The 22,432-nt window shown below is 36.1% G+C and overlaps 1 protein-coding gene and 1 non-coding gene across 3 annotated transcripts in view; one reads left to right on the top strand and one right to left on the bottom strand.

Annotated features, from left to right (window-relative positions):
- PTPRK (protein tyrosine phosphatase, receptor type K) overlaps nucleotides 1–22,432 on the top strand; it is a 548,103-nt gene that overhangs the window by 342,359 nt on the left and 183,312 nt on the right. The gene's annotated exons all lie outside the window — the stretch shown is intronic.
- On the bottom strand, nucleotides 17,533–17,636 carry LOC111725891. The gene has a single exon (XR_002773836.1). It is a non-coding gene; the product is annotated as a U6 spliceosomal RNA (small nuclear RNA).

Raw genomic sequence — 22,432 nt, 5'->3', positions numbered from 1 at the left:
GTGTTTTAAAAAACATATTTCTTCTATATATGAATAAAATTGGAATAGCAATATTATATGACATATCTATTTTAACATTTACTAGAAATTGCCAAATTGCACTTGCCAAGTGTCATATTTGTTACCATCCTCATCGTCATTTTTCAGTCCCAGGTTCTATACTTTTGAGTAGCATCTTATACCATCAGATTTTAACTTTTGGAAGTCTGAATATAAAACTGAAACTGAGTGTAAAACTTAAAATTTCTATTTGTTTTGACTCTTACCGTATTATTCACAGCTGCAGTGTCTCATTTGTTTGTTGGCTGTTCACTGCTTTCTTTGTGAATTGAAACTCAGTATCTCCTTTTGTTTTATGGTTTGTTCTTTTCACTTTACATTTTGGTCATTTATGTAGGTTATATTTTCTGAAATGTGCTTTTAAAATGTGGGAAACATAGAAATGTCCCTCTGTTTTCATTCTGCTAGTTTCACTTCTCCGTGCATTCTCTGTGGTTTTGCAAATGTTCCTTTCCACTGGCCTTCCTCCAGCGGAGGCCTTCCTGACAATTTGTTAAATGTTGTCAATCCTCCGCCATCCCTACCTGTATTTTTGTTTTATGCTTTTTAAAGCAGTATTTATACAAGCACTTCAGGAAGCCATTTTTTGCCAATTAAAGATTATAAAGCAGGAATTAACTGAAGACTTAGTTCTTTAATTTATAACTTTTTAAAGATGAAGATATTAATCCTATAGTCGTGATATGAAATAGACTCATATTGCTTAGTTCTTCGCATAAGTTAGAGGTGTTAGAGAATTGTAGTTTTACCCCAATAAATCATAATAGAACTAGATAGCCAATTTAATAGTAATGTTCTATACAAAAGCCCAATTAAAATATAAGGCTATTAGTAACCCTACCTAACTGTTGGGCAAAGATTTTCCTCTATGAAGAAGGCATTTGAGACTAAGCACAGGGTCATAACTTCTGAAAACTAGGATTTTTAGGCTCATGCTTTATGCAAGAACAGTTGGCATGCTTTCTCTGTGATGAGAGTTATAGCTCTGAAATTGAATGGTCTTGTATTGGTCCCTTAATTTCTGATTCATCACCATATTCTCTTTTGAATATCTTTACAGTGTGTATTTATGTGTGTATGTATACATGTATATATACATACTCATACTTGCAACATATAGCTTTAGTTGTATCCATTGATGGGAGAAGCATGATTAGAGTTAATGGGGTGTCCTCCAGGAGGGTGTGAGAAGGTAAGGAGTGAAAGATTTGTGTGTTTTAAGGGAAAGAGATAGAAAGAGCTCAAAAGTATTCCTCTAAAATTTGGATTCTTCAGATGCACCTCTGTGAATTGTATTTGGGCTCCTGGGGAACTTGTTCATAAAAATATACAACAATTTTAAGTTGCGCTCGAACTTTCAGGCTGCCCTGTGTTATATCCCATTTTCACTATTCTCCAACTCTGATTTAACATTTCCTTTAATTGTGCATATTCCAGAAACTGTAATAGGATAGTAATACCTCTGACTTTGTCTCCAGCAGACTTCACAGGCATTTTCATGACATTACAGATTTTGCACATAGTTTGGAATACCGTTTGGAATGTCATTTACTGTCATTACTACTTGGAAATTACAGTGGTTAGTAGACTTGCCTCTATTTCATACATTAATAAAACAATACACTTATTACTTTCACATATTTAAACGAAAATTTAGTAACTGTGTATCATAATAAGTGGTTTCTGGTGTAATTCTTTGTATTTTATTTTAAACATATTTAAACTTCATTTTCACAAAGAAACTAAGCTTCTAAGCTTTTGAAGCCAGAGCTTCAAAATGTGTAAGACCCTTTGTCTAAGAGGTAAGCTAATTCAGCTTGCTGTTAACCTTCCATCTGCTCTATTCCAAATGAGACATCTCTCCTTTTTATATGCTGTCATCAGGCATGAACTTAGAAGGGGAATAGGGAAATATTTTTCTACCAAGATACTTAATCATGCTTTTGCCTTATTTTAATGACATAAATGGACCCAGTAAGGGGGGAGGGGTGAAGAAAACTGGTAACTTATTTAAGTTTGTTGCAGCCCAATGATGTTTAAAACAATACACTGAAGAAAAGGTACAACAGCAACTTAATTTACAAAAATGTCCTGGTGGGAAATAAGTATTTGGTTCTAATAAATGGAAACATTAAACTCTTATATAATAGTCAATGTTAAATATAGTAGTCTTAACATATTAAGTGTTATACATAACATTAACATACCGAACAGTAAGTAGCAACTTAGGTTTTATTTTGATGATCTGAAACAATTTTAAGAAGAGTAAGTGGCAACAGTCGTCAAGAACTATGTAGCAGCGAGAATTGTGCGAATCTCCCTGAAAATAAAACAGAAAGCACGAAAGCCTGTTGGTGGGGAGTCCACAGTATTGGTCTCAAGAAGTCATAACAGAACTGGACAGCCAATTTAATAGTAATGTTATATACAAAAGCCCAAATAAGCATAAGGATATGAGTAATACTACAGAACCAAAGGTTTTCCTCTATGAAGAAGGCATCTAAGGATCAGCACCATCTCTGAGCAAGGTTGTGTGCTGATCTTACCAGTATTCGTAGCTCCTCGAAATTTGCTTTACTGCTCAATTTTCACAATTAATGGGCCTCTCTCAGATAGGTTTAACTGGGTATATCTACACTTTCATTAATTGAGCATCTGAAGAGATTTTGGGCTTATTCTTAAGTTGAAATACAGCCTTCACCAAGAATTGGTCAATTATTTCTAAATCGATTTGGACCTATTTCTTTCACCTTAGGCTCTTTCTGTGTATGTGAAAAGTGGTAAGAAAATTTAAGGCAGTATGTGAGTGGTGCCCACATTCTGGCTTTCCCATTACATACAGGGGTGGTAAAGCCCAGAACCAGCCCAGTGTTGTTGTAACCCCTTGGGCCCCTATGGCCCTGATCTTGATCACTGCAGGAAGGAACCAGGCCTGATGCAGATTAGAAGTACAAGCTTGTAGGAGGTGGGCTAGCCCTTCTTTGCAGGGTATCCCCGAGCAACCTCCGCACCAGCCTTTTATTGAGACTGTACAACACAGGTGAGGGGAGTAATTAACAAATGACTATGTGCTGAAGGCTCGGGCCCTTCTTCCACAAGGAATACCTGGGGACGAACAGCCCGAGGGTCCACCCCTTAGCTGCAGATCATCGCGCTCTGAGGTGGTCTGGCTCTTGGCATCCTCTACAAATGTCTTTTCCATCGTCTTCTCATTCACACACAAGCTCATAAACATACCCAAAGGCATAGAGGAGAAAATGAGGTAAAATAGAGTAAAATTACAGGCAAAGATGTATACGATTCACTTCATTGATTAGTGGTATTATATATCATCTAATTTTTTTTCATCCATGTATCAAGATTTATGTCTTGAATAATTTAAAAAGTTAATCAGCTTGTAAGACATAAAAGTCTGATCGTTCAATATAATAGATAAACATCAAAACTAGTATTCTCATGCGGTTGTATAATGGTATATTGGCACTTCCTGTTATTTAAATGTCATCCCCAGTTCCTTTTTGGAGTGCTGGTGTTAACCTTGTAAGCTCTAAATTGTCTGGAAGTTAATGGTCTGTTATATGAGTTTAATAGTTCTTAGTGAGAGAATATTAGATTATATTATGCAGTTTGAAATGTAACTTGATCGCTGCCTCATAATCGTAAGTAATGGCATAGTTTTGGTTGAAATTAGGGACGTTTGTTTTTTTCTGTTAATGCTGTCCATGGTATAAATGAAGATGGTTTTTGTTTGTTTTTTTGTCTTGACAAATATATTTATTTGCCCATCATTGCACCCAGGTTTTTGGGGGGGGAGAGAAAAAAAGGAATCACACATCAAGGGGTAAAGTGTTCTTTTTGAAAATCAAAATTTGAAAATTATTATATTAAAGTTGATAGTTTCAGCAGCATTATGTTCTGTCAGGACCCATTTATGCCCTGTCGGGATTTGGAAGAGTTTTATGTTTTTAATTTTGTAAGAGTTAAATTAGAATCGAGGCGCACGTAACTGACAGAGGGAAATGGAAGCAATTGGCTTGCACTAAACAAGTTTGAGCGGTTGTTAACGTGAATGACTTTCAGGCAGCCAACGTCAGAGAGCAGTAGATTACTTTCCTTACCTCAGGCATTTTAAGCCATCTCCTGTGGTAGGACTGACATAATTTCTCTCTCTTTCTATTTCTCGAGACTGGGAAGCAAAGTAATTGGAGTCTGGTAATTCTGGCCCATGGCTGATGAAGATAAATCATAGCGAGCTGTGGAATACGCGTTGACAGTCCACGTAGGGCTACTAGAACGTGAACTTCCAGTAATGCATTAATCAAATACTGCTTCTTTCTGGTGTGGATTCCAGCAAGTCATGGAAATAGTAATGATGAACGCAACCATCATTTGTTGTTTCTTACTAGATTCACGTGCTAAACAATTTGTTTCAAAATATAAACTGTTACATTCTTCAGAGCATGGAATTGTAAGTCTTATCACTTACATTACACATTTTATATATGATTTTGAGGTAGAATATGTGTTCAACAGAAATTATTTGAAATTTTAAAATAACAGAGATGGGAAATAATTCAGGGCCATCTGGTCTAGTCCCTCTCCTTAAGGCTTATGAATGTTTAAGTTTTCTTGAACAGATGGAGGTATAATCACCTAAAATTTTATAGAAATAGAGGTTCTAAAGCTTCATTCAGTAGCTCATTTTTAAAATTTGATTAACTGCTAAGGGATTCTATTGTGTATTCAAATTATTTTTATTTAAATTCATTTAACCTTATGTTTCTGGCTTTGGAAGATCACACAGTCTCATCATTTCTACTGAGTGATATAAGTTTATTACTACAATATGCGTTTATTAATATATATCACATTTATTGATTATTTTCAATCTGAGACACTCTACTAAGTATTATTACATTCATTTTAATAGCATGAGCTTAGGTTTTGTCATCATGATTATCAATTAAGGGAAGCTAGGCTCAGGAAAGGTAAGTAATGTGACCAAGTCACATGGCTAATGAAAAGAGTTGTTGCAACTTAAATTCCAATTTTCCTCACTTACCTCTTTTCCACTGAATTACCTCTTCAGTAATAGTCCAGAGTTCTCTCTTGCAGCAAAATTTCCATGGCATTGTGGTTCGTTTAGTTTTTATCTTCTAATAATCCTCTTTCCTCAGCTAATGGGAGTGTATCTTGTGTTTCTCAAACCTTTTTACATTATCACCCCTCCCTCAGCCATTTTACAAATTCTTCCTGTTGAAATTCTAACACCACAAATCTACTGGTCACATACTGTATGTAAAAAATAGTAATATTTTTGCCCCCCTCCAAGAACCAACTTTTACCCCACTGAGGAAAGTGTTACTGCCACTGAAAATGAGTATAGGAAATAAGTTCTGACTCATTTCATCGACTCTTAGACCTTTTGCCAGACTTCTTGTTTATCTACAGATATCCCCTTCTTGGTATGATTCCCTGTTCTTCTTTGTTTTGACATCACAATTTATTGCCCTGGAAGTGATTGATGTCTTACTTATCTTCATGTCTTCAGAGCAGGTTCATAAGGAGATTGTCAGGGAAAATGGACTCTATTGGTGCCAGTAGATGTTTACAGATAATGTGATTCCTTTTATGTTGGTCTTCATTGTCTTTTAAAGCACAAGAGGTGTAAATTGTTACTTTGGAAAATGTAAGGACTTTGCTTTTCATTCTATAATATCTTTTAAAAAAATATATTGGATGATGATGTTTTATAAAGAATTAAAAGAATGTCTTTTCCACAGCTTTTATCTTATACCTTAAATATAAAATTAGCTTTCAACCAGTGACTAAGAAACTGTGATAACGGAACACGTCATGTTATGCAAAAATACAACAGTTATGAGTAAGCCTCATGGGCAGGTTCTAATTGCTGGGATAGATATCAGATGATGGAAATTACTAGGAGATTTTAAATGTAGTCTGTAGAAAGTTCCTACTCTGGGGCTTTGATCTACTTCATTGGACCAAAAACAAGATACATTGAATGCTTTTATATATTTTTGGTTTTATACACAGTGGTCAGGGATTCATGTAGATGAAACTAACTGCTTAGGTTTTAGAGTTTCTTCCTTCCATAGTGTTTCCTAGTCCCTTTTGTCCCCATGAAAGTTATTTTTGTTCTATACTGAATTTCACAAACCTTCAGATCAAAGAGGAACATTTCAATAGTGCCTGCTTTGATTCAAAACTAATTTTGACTTCAGTGACCACCCCATATATATTCAGAAATTAAAGTGACTTCTATACAGTCAATCAAGAGAAGGACTTATGACCCCCCAAATAATTTCTGTCTGTATTAGCCCTCAGGAAGTAGAAGAACTTCAGAATTACCTGTTATAACGAGAGACTGTGCTAACTCTTACATTTTCCAAGTATATGAAAAAGAGAAAGATATTATATATCTAAGTGAATGAAATGGAAGAATCAAATGAGCCTCCTATTCAAATGAAGAGGGAAAAAGGTTTAGCAAGTAACCTTTATTTGATAAAGGTTTGGAAAGACCAAAAAAAGAAAGAACTCTGAAGTGGCCACTCTACAGATATGTTTTGAGTGACTTAAAGAATCGTGTATTTGAGAATTCTCCTTCTTCATTAGGCTTTGGATGAAGGAGAGAAAAAAGAAAATAGGAATGAAAACCCAGGAAGTTTGTGTAGACCTGTATAAATTAAGCCCCAGTGATTCATTTGAAATCTCAGGCTTTCCTCAGAGTCCTCAACCCCCCTCTCTTAAACATGCACCTTCTAACCTTCCCAGGGTAAACACAACTCAGCCAGTAGGAGCTCAACAGGGAGGCTATTCATTTTAAAAGTTGTCATTTCATTGTGATTGATTAAAAGTTATTTTTCTTGTGTATTTATATTTAATGTCTTTGGAAGAGAGATGAAATTCCCAATTTAAATGATTGCGGGCTGTTTTTGACCATTTACAAGCTGCAAAAAAACCCAAAACAAACATCCAGTCACATTAGCAGTTAGAGGAGGGTCATGCTTCTTGGTGTTTGTGGTTAAATGCGCTGTATTTCACATAATTACTTATGTACCAATATAAATATATATCAATAAATGATAATATCATTGATAAGGATTAAGAAGTGAGATAATCCTAACAATCTTGAAGTATCTTTCTCAGTTTAAAAAAAAAAGTGAAAGAAGGTGTTGAAAGGATGTAATAACATTCAGAGCGTTTAAAGAGCCCTTATGAAAAATCAATAGGCTGTGTGCAGACATGAAAGCCCCACGTGGAGTCTAGAGCAACTTGCTGTGATCAGACACATTAATGCCTTTGCAGCAAAAGGAAGGGGGATTATTAAAAATAGAAACTGCAGCTTCATAGTTCAGAATTTGAATAAACTCCTGGTTTTCAGGGCTCCTGCCAGCCCCCAGTTTGGAATAAAAAGACATGAGCCTGTAACTTACTCACATTCTCACTACAACATGATGAGTTGTTACTAGACCCATTTTAAAGGTATAGGGACTGAAACATAAAGGAATAATGCAGCTTCCTTTCTTCCTTTGGGTGACATAGTTATAGATAGAAAGACCCAGGCAGCGTGATTCCACAATGCGTGCTCTCAATCATGATGCCACACGGCTATCTGACAAGCGTACACATGTGTGTACACATGCGTGTATACACACTGTCGGGGATAAATCAGGAAGCAATTCAGAACCATTGAGAAGTGCATCCTGAAAATTCTATACACTTACATGATTTAAAAAAAGACTATCTTCTTATAGCTACTTTTTATTGCCAGCATGTTATATTCTCTGTTCTCCAGACTGTTATTATTAATGCTTATCCTTAGTTTGATATTTAGGAAATTCCACATTTGCTTTTAATCCAGGTATGATTTATAAAGTACTGGAAATTTTAACTTTGTGCCATATAGGAAAAATACTTAGACAACAAATACTAACATTTAACAGTTAAAGAAATTTACAATAATTGCTACATGAACACAAAACTTAGAGTTCTTAAGCCTTTTAATTTATCCAAATTTTTGTAGTATTTTAGAGAAATAATTGATGCCACATCTGGATCAGGAATTATACAGAAGCATGAAACCTCTCTAACACCAAAGTATCACTAAGGTCACTAAGATTGTGTTGCAAGGATTGTGGTTCTAACTTGAAGTTGTTGCCACTGACCACAAATGATACGTTCTCAGGGAAAAAGATAAAAAGGATGGAAGACTCTGTGATGAATTGAATTACATAAAGTATGGTAAAATAAATTCATAAAAATAGCTGATAAAATTGATATCATTGACAATGTTTCCATGATGCTAAGAAACCAATATATTCTGAAAATTTAAAATTATAAGGAAAGAATAAAACATTTGGCCAGTTGCAGTGGCTTTTGTCTATAATCCTAGCGCTCTGGAAGGCCTACGCAGGAGGATCTGTTGAGTTCAAGAGTTTGAGTCCAGTCAGAGGTGAAGCAGAAACCTGTCTCTACTAAAAATACAAAAATGAGCTCGGCTCATTTGTGGCTTTAGTACCAGCCACTCAGGAGGCTGAGGCAGGAAGGCGCAGGAAGGTGGAGGGGTCTCTTGAACCCAGCAGGAGATCAGGTTGCTGTGAACTAGGGCACAGTATCCTGGGACAACAGAATGAGACTTTGTCAAAAAAAAGGAGATAGTGCAATTTTTGCCTTTTTGGAATTTTTAAAACTTTTCTCCATTAACCAGGTAAGGGCTTATTTTTTAAAACAAATATATGTGTACTGCAAAAAAAAAATCTCGAAAATGTGGTAGTTTGTCATTAATTTTTTTGTCATTGTATTATTAAAGTCAGCCAGGTCATTTTTGTTTGCAGTGATCTTTGAGAGATAACTAATGATATGTGAGTCAATACAAAAGTTTAGAGACAGACAGTGCAATGGTCCATTATTTCACTTCCAAGAAACATAGTTGTGATAGCGTCCTTTCTGATTCACATGTGCACATTTCAACTTGCTGGGCTTACGGTGTTACTGGGAGAATTTCATTTGTTTCCATCCACATAAATCTTATCCCTTTTAACTTTTTTGTATTTCAAAACTTCCAGGGTATAGATGTCAATAAAAATAACTTTTTTTTTCTCAATTTCCTCTCTTCCCTTTTTTTTTTTTTTGTTATAGTTATTTTGATGCCATATCCTTCAGTAGAGATTTCCTATTTGTTATGCCTTCATCAGGAATTGGGTTGTCTCTTTTATTAATATATGATATCTCAGTTTTCAATTATTAATATATACCAATTATTTATTAGTAAAAACCTATATGAGATGTGACATGCCAACGAGATTACTAAATTATTCATAAAAATTATGACTCTTGTGTTAATTCTTAGCGAATAAACCTTTCCAAGCTTTTTCTTTTCTTCTTATGGAATTCTTCCGTCACAGTCATGGTCTGCTCTAACCATAAATTAATTTTTAGCTAAATAATATGTTTCTGGTTTAGTGAGCTTCCATCAACATTATTGATAGTGTTTGTGGAGTTTCACTTTTTTCTTCTTCCTTTGGACCATGCAGAATGAAGCACATTTTGATAAATGGAGGCCCTAACTACACCTTTACTCTGGATATTATAAAACCCATTTTAGTTATTTTAATGTTTCGGAGGAAAAAGCCATTTTTTTCCTTGAGAATATCGAATGAATAAATTTCCATGAAATTAAATGATTAATAGGGGCTTGGAGAATCTCATATATTTTTATTTAGCAGGCACTGTATCTGAAATATGGCATTGTCTGTCAGAACAGCCTTGAACTGTCTTTGTCCTAAATTCTTAATAAACTAGTTGATTCTCGAAGGGGGGGGGGCAATATATTTACTTATATCTATTGTAACCCAAAAGGTATATTTCAAACTACTGGGCTGCACTGAAAAAATGTAATTGCAGTAGTGCTGTCACTTTCTGATGGTACGGCTAATTTAAATCAAATTCTGGAAAACACTTTTCATATAGCAAATACACAATATGCTTTAACTAATTAGAAAACCCACTTGCTAGAGAATGAAGAACATGATGAAGTGGATTTGATCATTTTTCTTACACTGTGTATCAATAGCTTTCTCAGCCATATCCCAGGGCTGCAGCACAGTGAGCTGTACCCCACTGAGAAAATGGTCTCTTTTTTGTACGTCTTCACCATCTCGCCATTTTTCATCACCAACATTGTAACTTGTTCTTGTTCTTATATCTCTGATCTTCCTTTGATTTTGATTTCAAATATAACACACGTTAGTTATTATTATTTTTTTTTCTTTTTTGATCAGCTAACTTCTTCATATATTATTTTTCTTCCCAATCACCTTCTATTCTTCCCGAAGGCACAAAACTCTCCTAGGTTCTGGGTCATCATTTGTCTTCTTACTGTACTTAGTTTTAGAAAGATAGAAGATGCATGACAAATTCTAGTGTAGCTGAATTCTGTCATTTTAAAAAAAAGAACAGAGAGTATTATGAACTCAGTCCTACAAATATTATTTCCAGCCTGTCCCCGGCAGGTCATCAGGTGCCACCTCTGAGACTGAGGTGGTGCCTGGCCCCCTTCTTCTTTCCCCGGAGCTGTTCTGCATTTGGGAGTCACAGATATAAATGCAATTCTCTCTTAATGTGGTTTGCCAACTGCACGCACATTTTTTTAATCACCATTTTGCCACTTGGGTCATGCTTTGCCCTATTACTTTCCACTCTGTCACCATTTAGCTGACTTCACTAGCCAAAGGGTGACCCATTGCATATGGTATTTCAGTTTTAACAACCTTTGCATTCCTCAGACCTTTTGGTTTCTAGCACTAAATTAACCTCTTTGGCCTCTTCTACTCCACTACACTGGGTTTGCTTTTGTTAACCTCAGTCTCTCTCAGCTTTTCTCCTCTCCCCACTCTATTGGTTCTGTTGCTTGACTCTTTCTCCAGTGGTTCGGCTGGCTACATTCCCTCTCTCCTGATAATACCCCTCTTGCCAAACCTTGCTGTTGAATAAACCCAGGAATCCTCCTTCATGACGTGATGTGACCAGAAGTCTTCTCACTGTGCTGACTGGCTGCAGTACAAGTCCAGTTTACCATCAGGACTTTAATTCATCTGTCTCGACTTTTTATTTCTGAGAGCAGCTGGTGACCCTAACAGTGTCCCCCTCTTTCGAACACCCAACTGCTCTCTCAATTCTGAGCTAAAAATCTTATCGTTGATTTTAATGAGAAAGATCAAAGTCACCTGATGTCCAACTCCATGATTATTTGTTCTTTCTTTCCTCAACATAACTTTTTTTTTTGGCCGGGGCTGGGTTTGAACCCACCACCTCCAGCATATGGGGCTGGCACTCTATTCCTTTGAGCCACAGGGGCTACCCTCAACACAACTGTTTTTTATCTTTTTTTGTTTTTTCCAGAATTGACTCCCTCTTGCTTTCCTCATGACCTTATGGCAAGGATAGCTGGGGTCTTTTGTTTTGTTTTGTTTTATACCCGGATTTAACTGCTCCTTTTCAGGTGCACTGAATCTTAGCTATTCCTGTCTCTCTAGGGATCTTCTCCATCAGATAATTCCTCTCAAGTATTTCCCTTCCTCCATTACCCCACTTCTTCAAACCAGCCTTCATAAATGTCATCAGAGAAATACATAACTTTTATTTTGGCCCCAGTTTTCCCTGATTGTACTGGATCCCATTGTTTCCTTCACTAGCAAAGGTTTCAAGAGAATTGCCTTTCTCTACAGCCTCTATCATATCCCTCCCTCAGGATCATCTGCGATTACGATTCCTGGACCACTTCATTGAAACTTAAATTTTAAGACGTTTGTAATAGCCTTCCAGCAGGCAAATATAACTCATTTTTCTTAGATAGCACCCTCTCTGTAGCAGAAGTTTTTGTGTACAGAACGAGAAGCACAGAGTTATTGAACAGGAACGCACTTGCTGACGTTCATGCTCCCTTCGGACACACAGGGGTGTGTATACATTATTTTGGTAAGGCCTGTGTAATGTCAGATTCTCATCTGAAGTATTCTTGGCCTTTTCTACTACTTATTGCAGATTGCCTCATTAGTTGTTAGGTTAGTCTGGTGGAGGCTCTTTTAGCATTTCTATTTCCTTCTCAGACCTCGCATCATAATCTACCACAGTGCTGTTTTAAGGCACAGTCTTTCTGTAAGAATGCCTCAGTTTGGTCTCTCTCTCTCTCTCTCCCCCACACCTGTGGCTTAATTATTTTTTATGGCTATATATGCATTCATAAAATGAAATCTGACACAGAAATCACACAGGATATTCCTGATTTGTTACAGTTCAGAATACTTTACAAACGGACAAGAAGAGAACTGAAATTTATAAAATTGGGGAAGGTGATTTCCTTCCTATTTAACTTTTAAAAAGTCTTGTTTACCTTTAACTCTCAGCTCAATTCGCAGCATAGCTAGAAACTCAAGTCAGTTTAACAAACATTCATTGAATTCTGTAAGTGGTAGACTAAGTGGGCTTCACAGCACACTTCTGACATCTTAATCAAAATTACTCTTTTTACCTTACATTCCTTCACTATCTTAATTTGCCCTGCCAAAACACTTCTCGTGTGATAGTTCATATTTGAATCATTGACAAAAATCATAATACCTGACGCTTTCAAACATGGTTCTCTTTGCCAAATGCTGTGCGAATCACCTTACATAATCTATGTGTCACCCTGAATACAAACCTAAAATCTAAAAAAAAAAAAAGAAACATTTCTCCTCCTGTAACAATACATAGACGTGGAAAATTTAAGTAAATTTTCTGAAGCCATACAGACACAGCCAGGATTCGACCCCAAATCTCACTTTTAATAGTTTTGCACTTCTCTCCTCTCAAATGTATGTACTTTTATGCTTGTGACTCTCGGTGAAAATGTAATACCCAGGAGGGAAAGGACAGATAAACAGATGTTTATGTAATGGGATCACAGGGCACGTTGTCAAAGCATTGGTAGCAGTCAACTGTTTGAAAGTGGCAAGGAAGCAGGGAAGTCTTGACAGAAGGAGTAACATTTGGAATGCCTGTAGAAAAGTTGAGGAAGGCAGGCAGGGGAGGAAAAGGGTGGCTTCTTCCAGTGGGAGGGAATGCTGAGTGCAAAGTATGGGCCCTTCACAGCCCAGTGAGGCTAGAATATAGGGCATCTACCAATTTATTAGGTTGAGGTTGTTTGCTTTGTAAACAACAGAAGAATTATATGGCTCCTTTCTCTCACCAGTTTTGTTGGGACGTTGAATTTATTTGACCTACTATTTATTGGCCTACTATGTTTTGGTATAAGTCAAAAGGCATCAAATTATTAATGATTTCATATGATATTAAAAGCTTAAAGAAGCAGTTCTAAGCCCAGTGCAGTAATTATAGACTTTTTTTTATTCCTGTCTTACTCTGGAGTTTTTATTTTTGGACTTACTGCTGTATTGATTATAGCAAAACCTACAGCCAAACCCACTGAACTTCTTGGCATGCCATGTAACCCAAATTGATACTAATGAATGTCTTAAGACTACCTCCTGCTTCTAGCTTATGAACAAGCATTCTGTCTCTTTCACCATCCAGTGGAATAATGAGACTCACTGAGGGTTACTGAGGATGATCCCCTAATTCTAATGAAAGCCTAGCATGTTTTAACTCCCAGAATACCATTCCCCATAGTGAACATCTACAATTAGCTGGAAGTGATCTCAGTTTTAAAGGCTTTCAGCAAAGACTGTTTCTTCTCTTACCTATCATTTATATGCTCACAAATCCAATGCTGATTTTGTTTGGCACGAACAAGAAGGAAGAGAGAAGTGATGAAAGTAATACAAATGGGCTTCAGTGTCTCAGTGTAATAATTTATATTTCAAATGTAAAACTTGTATTTATTGGGACCTTATCAAGTATTAAGTTCTTTACCAAGTTCTTTGCATGCATGCTATATCTATTTTATTTCTCACAACTACCCAATGATATACATAACATTTAAAATAAATGAATTAATCTTAGTGAGATTAGGTGTTACACAGTAACAACTAGATTAGAACTGGATTTATAGTTGCCCAGTTCCAGAGCTATCTACTATATTACCTCTATTTAACATTACCTGTATTTAAAATAAATGAAATAACCTTAGTGAGATAAGGTGTTACACAGTAACTACTAGATTAGAATTGGATTTATAGTTTGCCCAGTTCCAAAGCTATCTAGGACATGTGTGCAACACTATCTTGTTACTGCAATGTAATAACTATTCAAAAGTTAAAATGTTATTAAGTCAAATATAAAACAGCATTATAGTACATTTCACATTTAATATTTTAGAATTATTATTGATGTTGTTATTTATTCTTATTATTTCATTAGCTATGCTATGCTGTAAAGATTTCATTTCATATTCAGTCACAGTCTACACCATTATATCAGGTGGACTGATTCAGTTCATGGTTCCTTTTGATTAAAATGCATTAGTCCTTTATATAAGATATGGTCGATGAATTCCCCTTGAAATCATGGAAACAGGTAATTAAATTCTGTCATTTTCCCAAACTTTGGCTTTGTTCTTTTTCTGGAAAGACATTATATAATCCTAGAGTAAACCAAGTCTCATTCCCCCAAAGTTAATTAACATGCAAATAAATTTCCTACATACTAGTAATTGCTCTAACACGGTAAATCAATGTAGCTGGATGTGTCGTTTTTAAGTAGAACTTTTTATATTTTGATAACTCTAAAATGTTTTGGAAAATTTGCAAAGGTGACAAATGGAAGGGTAATGTATTCTTTTTGCACAATCAGCCAATTTTTAGTTTCTGCTCTGATTGGTACATTGAAGAAATGCTAATAATATATCTGTATCCGGTTAAGGAATATCAAGTCTCTTCAGGAAAAGAATAATAAAATGCTAATGATCAGCATTAACCATTTGAATTGGAATGCAGTATGGAGGAACATTTGTGTCCTTTCCCTGCCAAGAGAGGATCACCTTCCATAGTAATCCCAACACAGCAATTACTAGAACCTGCCAGACTATTCCTATAGTAGAAATGTCTTTGAGGGAAGAAGTTTGTATTATTACTCTCTGTAATTTCCTAATGTTTTGCATAGCATTTTACATAATAATATGCTAAAGAAGTATTTCAATGAATATTTTAAACTTCCAGTAATCAGGAATTCTCTACTTCACAAAGTAACCCTTTTTATTTTTAGGTTAAGTACCTACTTAAGTAAAATGCATTCTCATCACCCTTCTGGCACTAAACAGCAAAACCCTAATTCTTCTTCCACGGTGGTCCAGCAGATACTCTTCATTCAGACAAGTTCATCAGTGTTCCTCCTAAAATATGGCGTGGAGAACGGAATTCCATGTGTGGTGATTCAACCAGTGCTGCCTGCACAAAACTCACCTCCCCTTTTCTGGTCACTCAGATTATATTGCAATTCTTGGCAGCCTTTTTGCAGCTCAGATTTAACAGTCATCTCAAATTCTTGTGCGCTTAGTTTTTTTTTTTCTTCACATCCCATTGTTATTATACAGATTGACCTTTTACCTTCCCCACAATAAGGAAAAATCTGTATGTTTTAAAAGCAATGGAATAGAGGGGAAATTGCAGGCAGACACGCCTTTGCTTTGGTAGATGGAAGGAGGGAAGGGAAATGCCTGTAAACTTGTAATGATACTTGGCGAGCTGAATATTTTCTTTTCCAGAAGTCTTCCTCTTTTAGGACTTATTGTTTTATTTTATTTTATTTTATTTTATCCTATGTTATTTTTCATATGACCCATTCTTGAGCGAAGGCATCTCCACACTTGTATGAGAGAATTTTAAAGACAACTTTCAGCACCCTGCGTCCACCTTCACAGTCAGTGACAGGTTACTGATAGGAAGCCTTCTCTGTATGACTGTCGAAACTATTTACATTTATGTATCAGATCTATCTGTAAGGTTTGATTCTTATTCCTAATGATATTATGCTTTCATCAGTCTTATAGTCTTAAGACTCTACAAAATTCATAGATATTTAGAAATAGCTGCTCCCGGGGAAGAGAGCTACTGATGAATGTGCATACATGGTTAACATCTGAAAGAGCGTCCTGGAAGAAGCAAAAGATGACAAATGGTTTTTCTGAAACTGTAAAATGCCCCTAGTTTCTTATAATCCTAAGCTAAAAGCTATAGAAAAAGTTATCATAGCTACTCAGATTTAAGCAGATTGTGACTTTACCATGATGTTTTGCCTTTCTAAATATCGTATTTATTCATAAATGTTTCACATATATATTTGTACAATCCCTGCATAAATTTTCTATTCCATACACATACATTTAAATATGTGATAAGTAATGATTTATTTACTACTTAGACAAACAATTAAAAATGGAAGCAATATTCTTTTTATACAAAGGCAATATCTCAGAAGATAACAGGAGAACTAACTGAGGGAGAAGAATGAGCTAATTAGATTGGAGTAGGAGAAATGTTCCCGCTTTAGTTCTCAAGTGCCAGTTTTTTTCAGGCTATTCATTTGTTTTAAAACGTGTTCCTAAATGAAGCAATTATATACTGCTTATAGATTCTGCAAACGAGATATGAAGTTGTTGAGCATTATATACTTCTCCTCAAAATGATATTAAAGTATTAATTTTATGCCTTGGCGTGGCCTCTTATGTCATATTTGTGGATTAGAATGAGAAAATAATAACGTTGTGCCAAATCAGTATATGCTATATTAAAACCATTTTAAAACACAACAATAAACAACAAATTGTATGATGCAGTACATTGCATTTTTAAATGTTTTAATCAGGTTTATTGATGTGTGATTTATAGAGAGTATAATTTATCCTTTTCAGCATACAGGTATGAGCTTTCACAAAGTGCTACCTTAATCAAGATCAGAGCATTTGTATCACCTCTCCTTGGAAGTATCTTCATCCTATAGTTCAGCTCAAAGTCAGTATTTCGTTGTCTCCCATGTAGCTCCACTGTCAGAAAGGGAGTGAACCTCTCACCCAGGTCTATAGGAAGGCCCTGATTTGCCTGACCCAGGCAAGAGGCCAGTTCTAGACTTCAATCCCAGTTAGCAGCAGACTAGGGTCACCTTGGCTCAGGTTACAGTTGTGGGAAGATGGGTGGAGCTACCATCAAACCAAATGGAGGAAGGAACATCTTCTAGAATGTGGTTGCTCTCCACTAAGCAGGGCTAGAGGGGCTGGGAATATCAGATAAATGGATGTCTATTTTTTTTTATTAGGTCATAATTGTGTACATTAATTCTCTCATAGGATACAGTGTGTTACTTCTATATGCAGTTTGGAAAACTCTCATCCAAGTGGCTAACATAGCGATCATGTCTTTCTCATAATTGTTATGTTAAGACATTTATATTCAACCTTTAGACAAATTTACCTGTACCCAAATAGGATAAATTATAGGCATGATACCCACAATATCAAAAAATATGGAACGCTTCACAAATTTGCGTGTCATCCTTGTGCAGGGGCCATGCTAATCTCTGTATCGTTCCAATTTTAGTATATGTGCTGCCGAAGCGAGCACTGGATGTCTATTTTTATATTAATTTGGTAAAAATCAAAAACTTTCAGTAAGATAGGTAAAATTAATGTATGTTTTAATATTGAAAAGACATTTTAATATGTTAACTGTAATATATAAGTAAGTAGGATATACAATATATCTAATGTAATGGAAAATATTTAGGGCATAAATAAAGTGTAAAACAATTTATGGCTAATTATTTTACAAAAAACTTATCTTGATAATTTTTAGCTCCTCAAAGGCATAAAAAAACTGTATACATTTAATATATTTAATGTACACAAATTGATGAGTTTGGAGATGAGGCTACACCGTGAAACCATCACTGCTGTCTGTGTAGGAATCCATCACCTCAACAAGCTTCCTCCTCACCTTATTATTATTATAATTATTCCATATGCGGGATAAGAACAGAACACAAGATCTACTTTCTTAGCACATTTTTAAGGAACAATAACTTTATGGATTCACCTCTAGCTTTCTTGAAAAGCACTGCAATTTAATTGTCCATTTCTTCACTTCAATAAGTTTCCTCTGTATAAATGCTTGTTCTGGGTGATTCCACCCTTATCAAACTACAGCAATCAAAAACTCTTATTATTATGCAGCTGTTGGGAAGTCAACTTTATTTCATTTTAGTTATGGCACTTTTAAAAATTTCAATTATTATGGATACATAATAGTTCTAGTTTTTATAAGGTACATGTGTTTGTACAGGCACGCAATATGAATGATAAAAACTGGGTATTTGGGGTATCTGTAAGCTCAGGTATTTATCATTTCCTTGTGTTAGGTATATTCCAGTCTTACTCTTTTAGTTATTTTAAAGTGTTCCCTAACTTATTATTGATTCTAGTCACTTCATAGTACTACCAAATATTGTTCATCCTATCTAACTATATATATTTTTTTGTTTGTTTGTTAGTTTGAGACAGAGTCTCACTATATCTCCCTCTGTAGAGAGTAGTGGCGTCACAGCTCACAGCAACCTCAAACTCTAGGGCTTATGTGATTCTCTTGTCTCAGGCTCCTGAGTAGCTAGGACTACAGGCACCTGCCACATCGCCCGACTGTTTTTTGTTGTAGTTGTCATTGTTGTTTAGCTGGCCTGGGCTGAATTTGAACCCGACAGCCTCAGTTTATGTGCCTGACACCCTAACCACTGAGCACAGGCGCTGAGCCCTAACTAGATTTGTGCACACATCCATGCCTCACGCCTCCCTCCTCACTACCCTTCTAAGCCTCGGTCTCTATGACATCAATTGTTTTTAATATTTAGCTCCCACTTAAGAGGGAGAACATGGTGAGATTTGTCTTTCTGTGCTTGGCTTATTTCACTTAACATTATTTTCTACAGTTTCATCAATGTGACAAATGGCAGGACTTCATTTTTTTGTGCTATGTAATAATTTCATTATTGTGAGCATATACTGGAATTTCTGTTTCCATTCATCCATTGATGGACATGTAGGTTGTTTTCAAATCATGGGCATTGTCAATAGTGTTGTAGTAAACATGGGAGAGTAGCTATCATTGCACTATGCTGAATTCCCTCCTTTAGATATATACCTAGCGGTGGGATTGCTGGTTTAAATGGTAGTTCTATTTTCAGTTTCTTGAGGAACCCCCATATTGTTCTCCATAGTGACTGTAGTAATTTGCCTTCCCACCAACAGTATGTAAAGGTCCTCCTTTATCCCTTTCCTCACCAGCATTCATTATTACCTACCTTGTAGAAGTTATTCCCTAACATCTAGGAGCTAATCCTCCCTAACTCATTGTGTGTAACCAGTACCAAAGCCACAGTCCAATAAAAAAAAGCTACAGTCCAATATCCCGTGTACATAAATGCAAAAATCCTCAACAAAATGCTAATAAACTGAATTCAACAGCACATCCAAAGATAATTTACCATGGTCAAGTGGGTTTTATCCCAGAGATGTAAGGATGGTTCAACATATGCAAATCAATAAATCTGATTTACCACATAAACAGAAACAAAAATAAAGACCATGTGACCATCTCAATAGATGTAGACAAAATCATTTAATAAAATCAAGCACTTTTTCATAATGAAAACACTCAATAATTAGGCAAAGAAGGAACCTCAAAATTATAAGACTCCTGTATAACAGACCCCCACCCAACAGCATACTGAAGGAGGAACATTTGAAAGCATTTCCCCTAAGAACTTGAACCAGACAAGGGTTCCCACTCTCACTACTTCTATTCATCATAGTACTGGAAGTCCTAGCCAGAGAAATCAGGCAAGAGACAGAAAAAAAGGATATCTAAATTGGGAATGAGGAGGTGAAACTCTTTCTGTCTGCCTGACAATAAGATCTTTTACCTAAAAGACCCCAAAGACTTCACCAAAAGACTTCTAGAATTGATAAATTCAACAAAGTCTCAGGTTTCTAAAACAGTACAACTCAATCAGTACCATTTCTATATACTGAAATATGGTCAAGCTGAGAGTTAGATCAAGGACTAAATATCACTTATTATATAACAGCTACAAGGAAAATAAAATACATAGCATATATTTAACCAAAAAGCAAAAGATCTCTCTACAGGGAGAACCACAAAACACTGGTGAAAGAAATTATAGATGATACAAACAAATGGAAACACATCCCACGCTCATGGATTCATAGAATCAGTGTCATTTAAATATCCATACTTCCCAAAGGGATTTACAAATTCAATTCAGTCTCCACTAAATTACCAACGTAATAGTTCACAGATCTTCATCAAAGCCATTTTAACTGGGGTGAAATGACACCTCATTATTGTTTTGATTTCAACTTCTCTGGTGACTAATCATGTTGAGTATTTTTTCACACATCTGTTAGAAGGAAGTAAACTTTATTTAATCAGAACATCTTAAAAGTTAGCCCTACTTCCACAATTTTGCTCTTCCAGAGATAAATCTATTATTGATCCCCCCCCCCCCAATTTTGGATCACATGATAGGATAGTATTAAACATGTTTATTGCAACAACAACTATACAGTGGTATTTATGAAAACATAGAAACCTTTTGTAATTCTCTGAAAACTTGTGATAGTAACATACTCATTATCTTTGGTTGTATTTTTGATACAATTCATGCATTTATTCAGTATCACTAAATACCCACTATGTAGCAGGTATAATTTAAATGCGGGGAACTCAGTAGCAAAAAGTTAAAGCCATTGTTCGTGGAACTGAACTTACATTTGGAGAATAAGCAATAAAATGTAGTTATGTAAGAACGCCAGGTAAATTATAAGTGCCGTGAAGACAAGTAATTCTGGGAGAGGGGATAAAAAGGGATGTCAGCATCTTATTCTGAGATAAGATACATCGAGATGGTGACATTTAAACTGAAGTGGAAAAGGCAAGGAATAAACCTCATGGCTCTCTGGAGGAAGAACATTCCAGAAGAGTAAACAACAAGCATCGAACCTGACATGAGCTCCATTTAGTACACTGGAACAGTACAACTCAAAATGTTGTGTATCAGTAAACACCAGGCTTTTCACAGATACACAACAAGATAGGACAAAACTTGAGAGCTAATTTTCATAGCAGTTAGCTGTAGTGGGTGTGTGTGTTGAGGCTGGGGTTTGATACATGCTACAGGTATTTACTTTTTCATTTCATTATTTGGTAATCAATGTTTATTATATTTTACATAAGTACAAGTTCACACTAGAGTGGAAGAGGGAGTTTGTACTTCATGGTTAATTTGACAAGCACTATGTTAGAGGAAGCCAACGGGCCACTGGTATAAGTTAGAAGAGAGGGCACCTTGCTTACCTTGGCTGTCATGGGACAAAGAGGATGTTCTCTTTTGAGTGCAAAAGTAACAAAGCTGAGCAGCCAAGAGTGAGAGCAGGGATAGAAGGAGAGAAGAGAAGATAGAAAATAGTCCACAAAGGGAGTAAATAGATCAAGGAAGTAGTAGACTTGCCTTGCCAGTGATGAGGACCCACTCGGATGGGTCAAAAATATTTCAGCCCCTTTGAACTAGTCCGTTACAAGTGCAGAGTAGGCAGAGGGTAGGGAATAACTGGAGCTGGGGTTTCTCTAGCGAAATATTAACAGGGAAAAAAGTTGGGAACTTTTAAATGGATGTTATTATAATGATGTACTCGGAATGTAAGCTGGGTAAAGAGAAAAATGAGGCATAGGGTACAGGCCCATGACAAGATCAGTGGCCTTGAAGTGCCAATGTGGTCAAAGAGTCCTTTGAGTGCGAACACTAGAGTGATGAGCCAGAAGGGAAGGGCAGGAGGTCGATGAGATGCCCAAATTGCTGCTGTGAAGATGGTCTAATTATTGGTAATGACTGAGGTGACAAAGAAGTCACGTCATTGTGGCAGTATTCTAACACACTAATAGAAAGAAAGCCTCTTCTTTAGAGCTACATAAAACAAAGTAGCATCCCAATACCATGTTTTAAGTGAAGTAAGTCATTATTCCAAATACAAACACGTTTATGGGTACTAATGAGATTTACCATTTCAGTCAGATAATTAACAAAGGTTTCCATCACATGCTTTACTTAAGTGAATGTATGGGTTCCTTCTCTTTCTGTATGTGGTGAGAGGTGAACCCATTTGGAGGGGAACACAAGAAGGTGAGTCAAGGTCCTGGGAGAATGTCAAGGAGAGGGAAGTGCTGAGTTATTTCATTAATGTCTGCTACCTAGTAGACATGGGCTACCTAGTAGCTCAAAGTCAATCTCCTGCTGTTTCCTGTGATAACAGATTCTGCTCTCTGGTTCTGTGGTGATAAGTAGAGAGTCT

Source organism: Otolemur garnettii, unplaced genomic scaffold (genome assembly GCF_000181295.1).
Source record: "Otolemur garnettii isolate 467f Iridium unplaced genomic scaffold, OtoGar3 scaffold00002, whole genome shotgun sequence".
NCBI lineage: Eukaryota > Metazoa > Chordata > Mammalia > Primates > Galagidae > Otolemur > Otolemur garnettii.
Note: the sequence above shows the minus strand (reverse complement) of the source record. Positions and strands in the feature narration are given on the sequence as shown.